This window comes from Lontra canadensis, unplaced genomic scaffold (genome assembly GCF_010015895.1).
Source record: "Lontra canadensis isolate GAN:19392208 unplaced genomic scaffold, GSC_riverotter_1.0 scaffold173, whole genome shotgun sequence".
Classification (NCBI taxonomy): domain Eukaryota; kingdom Metazoa; phylum Chordata; class Mammalia; order Carnivora; family Mustelidae; genus Lontra; species Lontra canadensis.
In genome coordinates, this window is record NW_022631167.1 from 641,149 (window position 1) to 650,725 (window position 9,577).

Consider the following 9,577-nt stretch of genomic DNA (forward strand, 5'->3'; position numbering starts at 1 on the left):
TGAGCCCCATGTTGGGCTCCCTGCTTAGCGGGGAGCTTGCTTCTCCCTCTCCCTCTGCCACTTCCCAACTCTCCCCCACCCCACCCTTGCTCTCTCTCAAATAAATAAATAAAAATCTTTTTAAAAAAGTATTTTAGGGTGCCTGGGTGGCTCAGTGGGTTAAGCCTCTGCCTTTGGCTCAGGTCATGATCTCAGGGTTCTGGAATCAAGTCCCGCATCAGGCTCTCTGCTCAGCAGGGAGCCTGCTTCCCCTCTCTCTCTGCCTTTCTCTCTGCCTACTTGTGATCTCTCTCTCTCTCTCTCTCTGTCAAATAAATAAATAAAACCTTTTTTAAAAAAGTATTTTAGATAGAAAGAGAGCAAGAGAGTTATCAGTGGAAGGGAGGGGAGGAGCAGAGGGAGAGGGACAGCAGACACCGCACTGAATGTGGAGCCCAATGTGGGGCTTGATCTCAGGACTCTGAAATCATGACCTGAGCCAAAATCAAGAGCTCAACCAACTGAGCCACCCAGGATCCCATGTATGATAACTTTTTATTGAAATCTGGACATCTGGTATTGTCAGACTCAAGATCTTATTTATGACTTCTTTTAACTACCTTTTTTTTACACCCCGCTGGTAGGGGAAGAGGGGCTGCTGCCTTACACTGCCAGAGTGGGTAGAAGGTGGTGCTCTTCATCACTTCTGAGGGGGAAGAGAGCTTGGTGTCCCCATAGTCCTCCACTGATACCTCCCTGGCTGGGAGAGGTAGAAGTACCTCACTACTCTTCTCCACCTTGACTCTATGTAATGAGGGGTCTCATTACAACTGGGGATGAAAACCTTAGCTCCCTATGTGGCCTTCTCTGATACTGCCCTGATGGAGGGCTTAGGGTGCTGTCATAACCTGGTAAGGTTAGAAATCTAGGCTCTCCACTTGGTCTTCATTGCTGGGGGCAGTGTGTGGCCTCAGTTGTTTCTATAGCATTTGGCTAGAATAGGGTAGTTATAGTCTAAAAGCATTCTGTCTTGCTAGGCTTCCCTTTCCCAATCCTATGGCTGGAAAGAAAAGGCTTTTGTTTGGGCTTTTTAAAATCCATGTCCATTGGTGTTTCCAGTTGTTTCACCTTAAAGTCTGGGGGATATGAGGCAAAAAGAAAACACATTGAACTCACCACTATGTCATTCTTTGGGGGTTAGTATCCCTACTTGGTCTGCTTTCTTTGTCTACATTTCAGAATCTTGTTATGTTTTATATATAATGTCTAGAATTCCTAGTTATTGTTGGAAATACTAGGGAAATGTATGTCTGGCTCATCTTCCCAGAAGCAAACATCCTACTATAACTTGTATAATTAGGAAAAAAGTATGAGTGCATGTGTGCACGTGTGTGTGTGTGTGTGAAGTGTGTGTGAGCATTAAGTTACAGGCACATCGTGGCTGTCAAGCCTTTTGGTTAGATGCCAGGCACTGTACTGGAACTTGCAGAGACAAAACAAAATAAGGCACAAATCCAGCTTCAGGAAGCACACCCTGGAGAGCTAAAGCAGGCATGTAGTAAATAAGTGCAATTATATTTATTTTACCTGCTACACTTCTGAGGGCTGGTCAGATGCTCCTGGAGCCGGGTTTCATGGAGAAGGAGAGGAGTCCAATGGAGTTCCCAATCCATCCCCAGGAAAGGCCTTTCTTTTAGCATGTCAAGGTGAGGTCATCAAGGTGGGAGGAATGGGGAGCGGAAGAGAATAGAGCACGCTAGTTTAGAGCAGCACTTCTTAAACCTGACTGTGTTCAGGAATCACCTGGTGTCTCATTAAAAATGCAGATCTGATTCAGTAGGTCTGTATGAGCTGGAGCCCAAGATTCTGTATTTCCAACTAGCTCCCAGGTAAAACCCATAATGTTACTGGTCCGGGGACCACACTATGAGTAGCAAGAGTAAGTAGGGTTTGTTTGTGTGTGTGTGTGTGTGTGTGTGTGTGTACTTTGGAGTCAGACAGTGCTTGGATCCCAGCACAGGCACAAATGACTTGGAAAAGTCACTTAACCACCCTCGGTTCTACATTTGTAAAATGAAGACATTAATAGCTCGTGCCCCATCTGGGCATGGAGAGGACAGAAGAGGCAATGCAGGAACAGTGCCTGGCACATGATCAGCTCATGGTGAGGTCCTACCTCTGCCTTTCTCCAGCTGCTCCCTGATCCCATCACTGTCTGCACACATGTGGCTGCAAGGACCGTGGGGGCCTGGCAACAGCGGCAGATGCAGGGTTAATGCTCCTGCTCCTGCGCAGAGACAAATGTTTTGTGTTGAGAAGTTGCTGCTGGGAAGGAAAAGGAGGGGGAAGAAGGCCCCTTTTTTATTATTCTGAGGTGCATTTTAATTTGCACAAGAGACGTTGTGTCTGTGATGGATGACACAGAGGGAAAAATTACAGCCCAGGAAGCCCAGCAAAGGGGGAAAAAAATAAAAGAGATCCAGCAAGGATTAAAACCAGCCCACTGTGATGCTGCCTCTTGGTCAGGGGCTGGGGGCTGGGAGGCCGGGGAGGGGCTGCCTGGGAAGGTAGGTGCCAGCAGAACCAGTCTTTAGTAAACAGAATTTGAGGGAAGTTTGCTTTTCTTGCATCCGGCTTCCTTTTTCTGCCTTTGCTTCTCCCCTCCATAACATCACCACCATCGCTGGGTCACCCAACTGGGAACCTTTTTTTGGGAACTTCTTTGATCTCTTCTCCCATTAACAAAACTCAGGAACCTTGGAGCTCCTGTTCTCCTGGGGTTTCCTGCATCATAGCAATCACAAAAGGGCAGAATCAGAGTAGCCAAGAGTTTGGGATCTAAATGAGGAAGTTCATGTCCTGATTGCTCAGGGGCAGATCACCAACGGCCACCAAGGGCATTGTAGACATTCTTCTCTTTGGCCACTGATGAGCAGGAGTTCAGAGCATGGGTTCCAGAACCGGAAGCACAGACCTGGGGTTGCCGCCTGACGTTTCTCTTTAGTAGCTGTGTGACCTTGGGCAAGTTACTTAACTTCTCTGTGTTTCTCTTCCTGTAACTCTAGAATAGAGACAAAATAGTACCCACCTCAGGAGGGCTATCGTAAAGACCAAATAAAATAGGGAGATTCTTCTGCCCTGAAAGAAAACAGACCAAGCAAGATTCAGAAGAAAAGGTGGTGACCCCCAAAATATAATTGGCTGACCCCAGTGGAGATAGGCGGCCTCCAAGTTCATCCTCAAGACTCTCAGGGAAGGAGACGTCAAAGCATGGCTGAGCACCAGCTGACCTCAGGCCTGCCCTCAACTCAGAGCACTCTGCTCTCCACAAGTTCTTGGAGGCAGAGAAGAAGGGGCTGTTGTTCTGCTGTCCAATGAGCCCAGCCAAATTGAAGGAGGCTGCCTACACTCTTTCCTTTTGGGAGCGAAATTCAAGCAAATCTAAAACTTCTCTACACCAGACACTCACTCCAGAGCCCGGCGTCTCTTAGCCACACTGGGCAGGAAACTGCAAGGAAGTGATACCACACCACAGTCAGCTCACCAAACGTTGATGGAGTAAAACCAGCCAACGAGTCTCGGGTGGGGGGCTCTCCTCTAGAGCTGGGCACCTTTCACACAATCTCTGTGACTCGTCCACATAGCTAACATCTATGGAGTTCTTCCTATGCGCCAGTTTTAAGGACTTTATATGTATTCATTTAATTCTCAAAACCACCCAAGAGATAGGTACTGTTGTTATCTGCTTTCTACAGATGAGAGGAAGCAAAGGCACAAGGGAGGTTATGAATCTTGCCCAAGATCATAAAACCTGGGAGTCCAGAGCCAGGACTCACACCCAGCCTGACTTCCGAGCCCGACTTCACTGGCCACTGCCGCCTCACACAAAGGCAGGTAAGAGGATCGCAGCCCCCCATGGGCACGGACAGGTGTTCTAAGTCCTTCTTCTCCCCCTGGGTGTGGCTGTCCTCTGGATGTCAATGCTGGTGAATTGATTTGAGCTGACTGCGTGGTATGATTGAGGGTGAGGCAGTTTGGTATGCCACCAAATTTGGGTGCCCAGAGGTGTGGTGACCCAGAAAGATCCTGTTTTCTGGGGTATGTGGGACCTTTACCTTGTGCCTTTATAAGAGGGCACAGAGGGGACAGACATGCTCTGTCAAGTGACTACCAAATCAGCAATGAAATGCTTTTAGAGACTCTGGGACATCTGTGGTCGCATTTTCCTAGCGACTGGCTGGCCCTTATCACTAGTAGTGTTCTTTTGAACTTGGCTTCTGGGGCCCCATGCTTTCCTCCCACTCCGCCCCTTTCCATTCTGACAATGAACCCTGGATGGGATCTGGATTTAGGGGAAGGCTTAGGGCCACAGGGAAAATCTTAAAGGAATGTGCCCTGGGTTGGACGGATAAAGTCCCACCACCCAGTTTCCTGTCAAAACCTTTTGTCCCAGGTGAAATGACAACAGGGGACTCTCACTGTGGTCAGATTAAGCTGGAGGCTTGCTCTGCGGTGTGACCGCCTTGAACCACAAAGTGGGATGTTACTTACTCATCCTGGCTTACAGATTATTTATTGAAAGATCTAAAGTTGTCAGTGTTTCTTATTAGCTGTGGTCCCATCATCTTATATGTCATTAGTCGTAGAGGATGACTCTCTGTGGGGTAGCAAGGCCAGTAAGGTCCCTCTTCCCAAGAATCTCCACCCTGGGAACAATACTTGTGGAGAGGCTACCATCAGTGATTAGTGACCAGTGTTGGGCGCCATCATTATTCCCTATTAATACAAATCCTTCTCCTTCCGGAATTAAGATCCACTCTAGTTTGAGTGGCCACTGAAGCCTCTAGATGTTCTGTTCAGAAACATGCACAAATATGGGGGGTAGTGCCAGAAATCCGCTTCCCTGTCTGGTCCAGGGTGCATTCTGTTAGGAGCTTGGCGGCCAAGACTTGGCTCTTCACGCCTGCCCCGCGTTCCCGCCAGCTGCCTGTGGTAACTGCCTCTTACTTTCCCTTGGGGACTGCCTACAGAAGGAGAGTGGAAACGGCCTGCCCGTTTTCCCTCAGCACTCAGTCTCCAATCACATCGGCGACTTCCAGAAGGCTCTCTGGCCTCAGGAGCATGCTCAGTCCCTGGCGTATCATGAGGCCTTAATAAATGCCAGCTATTACTACCACTATTACCATGACTACTTTCATGGCCCTCTTTGGGTCGGGTCTTGTTCACTCTTCCTCGCACTTTGGCCACAGCCTTCTAAATTTATCCGGGCACCTGTACTCCCTCTGCGTCACATGCCAACGGTACTGGAGAGCCACTGTCCCTCACTGGCAGGCCCTGCTCTTCTTTCCAGCAATTTTTCCCTCATTCACAGCCACACCTTTCCCGGATCAGGCTGTCCCCACGTCTCTTGCTCACGCGGTTCTGTCTGCCTGGATTGTCTCTCATATCTTCCTGTTAAAATGCTGCCAGTCCTTCCAGATCACACAGTGGTCTCTGTATCAGCCAGAGAGGCCTGAGTAACTACCAGCCCCCAGATCTCAGTGGCACCTGGATACAGAGGAAGGGACCCTTTCTAACTCACGTTGCCTGTTTACCCCGGAGGCTGGCAGGCTCGGCCCCATCCTACCCTCACAGGGGACGCAGGCTGTGAGGCTCCACAGGCCGCCACCCCGCTCCACCCAGGTGGTGAGTGGAAGCCACGCGATAGGGTCTCCACCCCCTTGCCCATGACAGATTCGGGGACAAGGCTGGGCTAACATCAGTCAGCGAGATGTGACGGGAGGCTTGCTTGGGCTCATGGGAAAGTAAGTCCTTCCCTCTCACCAGAGAGCCACACTATGCTAGTCGGCCTGACTGCGAGGAAGCACACAGCTTCCTAGCAGCCACTGTATTCACTTCCTGAAACTTCTATAGCAAATTACCACAAGCAGGTGGGTTAAAAGAACAGACATTTACTCTCTTATGGTTCAGAGGCCCGAAGTCTGAAATCAAGGTGTTGGCGGGGTAATGCTGTCTCCAAAGTTTCCAGGAGAGGAGCCCTTCTTGCCTCTTCCAGCTTCTGGAGGCTCCGGGCATGACTCCAGTCTCTGCCTCTGTTCTCACGTGGTCTCCTCCTCTGTCCTGTCCTTGTCCGTCTTAAGGACAATTGTCACCGGACCTAGGGCCCACACGGCCAAACCAGGATGATCTCATCTCAAGATCCTTGCCTTCATTACATCTGCAAAGACCCTTTTCCCAAATGAGATCATATTCATAGGCCCCAGAACAGGGACCTATATTTTCGGAAACCACCACTCACCCCTTGCAATCTTGAGCAAAGCCAGCCTGAGGACAACATGAATGTGTGGAAGAGGGCAGAGTCAGCAAATGGCAAGGAAACTAACTCAGAGCCCTGATCATTCTGTGCCTGAAGCTAACCCCATGTGTCTAATTTCTACATATGAGATAAATTTCTTCATTGTTCAAGGCAGATTTTCTGTGACTTGCGCCCCCTTCCACCTTAGACTACATCTCAACCCTGGAAGATCTTACTAGAAATTTACTTAGACTCAATTTCTCCTGCCAGATGGACCTTGGGTCTTCAGGTCTTAGGCACCTGCTACGCAGCACACACCCTTTCCTGGAAATAATTCTGTCCTTTCCGTGTCTGTCAGTGCTCCCTTCCTCTGCCCCGCCAACCCCGTTTGTGTCACACTGGTTAAATTATATATGCAGATTTAATTGATCAGTCATTAACTTCATCTTCAGGGAGACCATCAGTGTAATGGGGTACCCACTTCTGCTTCACTCACACTGCCGGTGGCGGCCTGGCCCACCCCTTCGCCCCTCCAGTTTGTGACTCCCATTCATCACACCTTTGTTTATAGCCTTTCAGCCGAACCCCATCCCTGAGACGGTCCCTGTCCGTGCCAATTTAAATTAATTTTGCCAGTCAGATTTCATGAGACACTGAATCAAAGGCTTTTCTAAAAATCAAAGAGCACTAAATCTTTGGCAGGCCCTCTTCCCACTAATATTACAAATTAGTTAGAATAAAACAGTGTTACAGTTTCCCGGCATGACTTCTGCGTAAACCTGCCAGTTCAGTTTATGGCTCAGGCCGCTGTTGCCCTCCAGCAGCTTACTGGATTTTCTACTCGTAAGATTTATCGTAAATTTTTAATCATAAAATTTGTTCTATGGCTTGCCTACAAACGGAACTTATGGCTTCCCTGGGGGGAAATTGCTGGAATCGGTTTTCTTTCTGTTTTTCAAGTTCAGTCCTGCGTTTTCCTTCTCTGTGCTGCCCCCATGGTTCACTCTCACTTCTGAAAGTAGACGTCAAGGGTCCCTCAAGTTCATTAGCTAATTCTGGCCAGACCTTTTGGTTTGCACACCAGAGGACCCCCTGATTTATGTATCTCCCTAGCATTTAATTTTTCTAAGTGACCCTTTACCTGTTTTTTATTATGACTTACTAATTGCACCCATTTCCTAACTTTATTTTTCTGATTAAAGACAGGTTTTAATAGGTAGTTCACTTCTCGGCCACTTAAGGACCCTGATTAATGTCACTCACCTCCTAGTCATTCAGGAACGGATCACCTTTCTCACTAATACTTCTTTGTCCCTGACCTGACAGGTCCGACGTTTGTACTCGAGAGGCAGGTGAACTCCTGGTAAGCGCAGAGGCTTTGGTTCAGGTCCTGCCTCTGCCACATCCTGGTTGCATGACGTTATTTAAATTGCCCATGCCTCAGTTTCCTCATCTAGAAGGAGGATGATAGAACTATGCTCACAACCTGTGGTGGTACTCAGTGAGAGTGCAAAGCAGACGAGGTCCTGGCACGTAGCAAGTGCTCTGGGGACATTTCCCACACGTAGTAAGCACTAACTATGCTCGGAGAAAGGCGCTTTCCCATCCAAATGTTTCACGTAATTGATTATTTTCTGAGCAACTTCAGTGTTCATAGCACTGAGCCAGGTCAAAGGGGAGGGTTACAGGGCTGAGTACTATTATCTGTTACCTGCCCCATGGAACTCTTGTCTTGGTGAGAGACAGCAAGCAAACAACTGCCTATAATTCCAGGCAGAATGAAAGAAATGCTAGAACACATAAAAGCAAGGTGCTGGTGGAAAGAATATTTCATTCTCAGGAGAAGTCAGAGAACACATCATAGAGCAGAAGGCTGAGCTTTCAAGGACAAGTAGGGTTTGGTTGCAGAAGAACAGGAAGAAGGGGCATTGCGAGGTGAGGGACTGGTGGGCGCAAAGGCTTGGAGGGTTAAGCAAGTGTGTGGGAATGGGGGAATTTTCCAGCCTGCTGTGGACTGGGAGGTGGGGAGTCAAAGACAGTATTGGAGGAGCAGTTGGGGTCAGATTGTTAAGGGCCCTCAAGTAGTAGTCTAAGCCCCATTCTGTACATCAATGGTTCTCAAAGTATGGTCCCCAAACCAGTAGCCCTGGCATCACCTGGGGGCTTGTTAGCAATGCAACACAAATTCCCAGCCCCATGCCAGTCTTAGGGAATCAGAATCTCGGGGGGTAGGGCTCAGCAACCAAGTTCTTTTAATCCTCCAGGGTAATTCTGCTGCAAGCTCAGGTTTAAGGATATTGCTGTTGGTAACAGTGAACTGTTATGACTGCCCACTAAGGTGAACCTATAAGGATACGTGATCCTCTGTGTTTATTAGGTACGGCATTTGGCTGCATATAACAGAAGCCAAAATGCAGTTGCTCAGCCAGTTAAGGCTTGTACCTTCCTCTTGTAACAAGAAGTCCAGGGGAAGGTAGTCTAGGACTAGTGCAGCTATCAAGGACATCATCAAAACCCAGCCTCTAATTCTCTTGATGTGTGACTTTCATCCTCATGGCTGTAAAATGGCTGCGGCACCTCCAGATTTCTCTACCATGTTCCAGGGAGAAAGAACGAGAAAAGAGCAAAGGCACAAAGGCTTGTACCACCTGACTCTGTTCCCATTTAGTCTTGCTGGGCATCTTTCTGGATGAAAGAGTCTCCCTCAAAGCCCTACCCTGTAGCTTATTTCTCATTACTTAGAACCTTGTCACCACCCCCATTCCAAGTGTGCCACCTGGCAGCAAAGAAATCTGGGAAAATGAGTAGTTTTTTTTAATGTGATAAGTCCAGTCCTAAATAAAATCAGGGTTCTATGAGCAGGGATGAAATGGAGACTAGATCCCAGGTGGAGAATTATCAGTGTCTGCCACACCCCATTCCAAGCATGCGGAATGCTTGGCACAGCGAAAGGAGGTTTAATAGGGTGTTAAAACCTAAGCTTCAAAGCCAGACAGTCTGAATTTGAATCTCTCCTCTGCGCAGCTATGAAACCCTGGGCGGTTACTGAATCTTTCTGTGTCTCAGTTTCCTTATCTATAAAATGGACATAATAACGGTCCCTATGCACAAAGGTTTGTAAAGATTAAACACTTTAATACGGGTAAAGCCAATAGAACAGAACCAGGCTTGTGGTGAGTTCGTATAGCACAGAGATGATACTCATGAAGGCTAAATAGGTCATTCAATGAATGACGAGAGCCTGAACTTGAAATCGGAAATGGGAACGGAAAGAAGGGGGTGGGGAATGAAAGGCTCACCTAA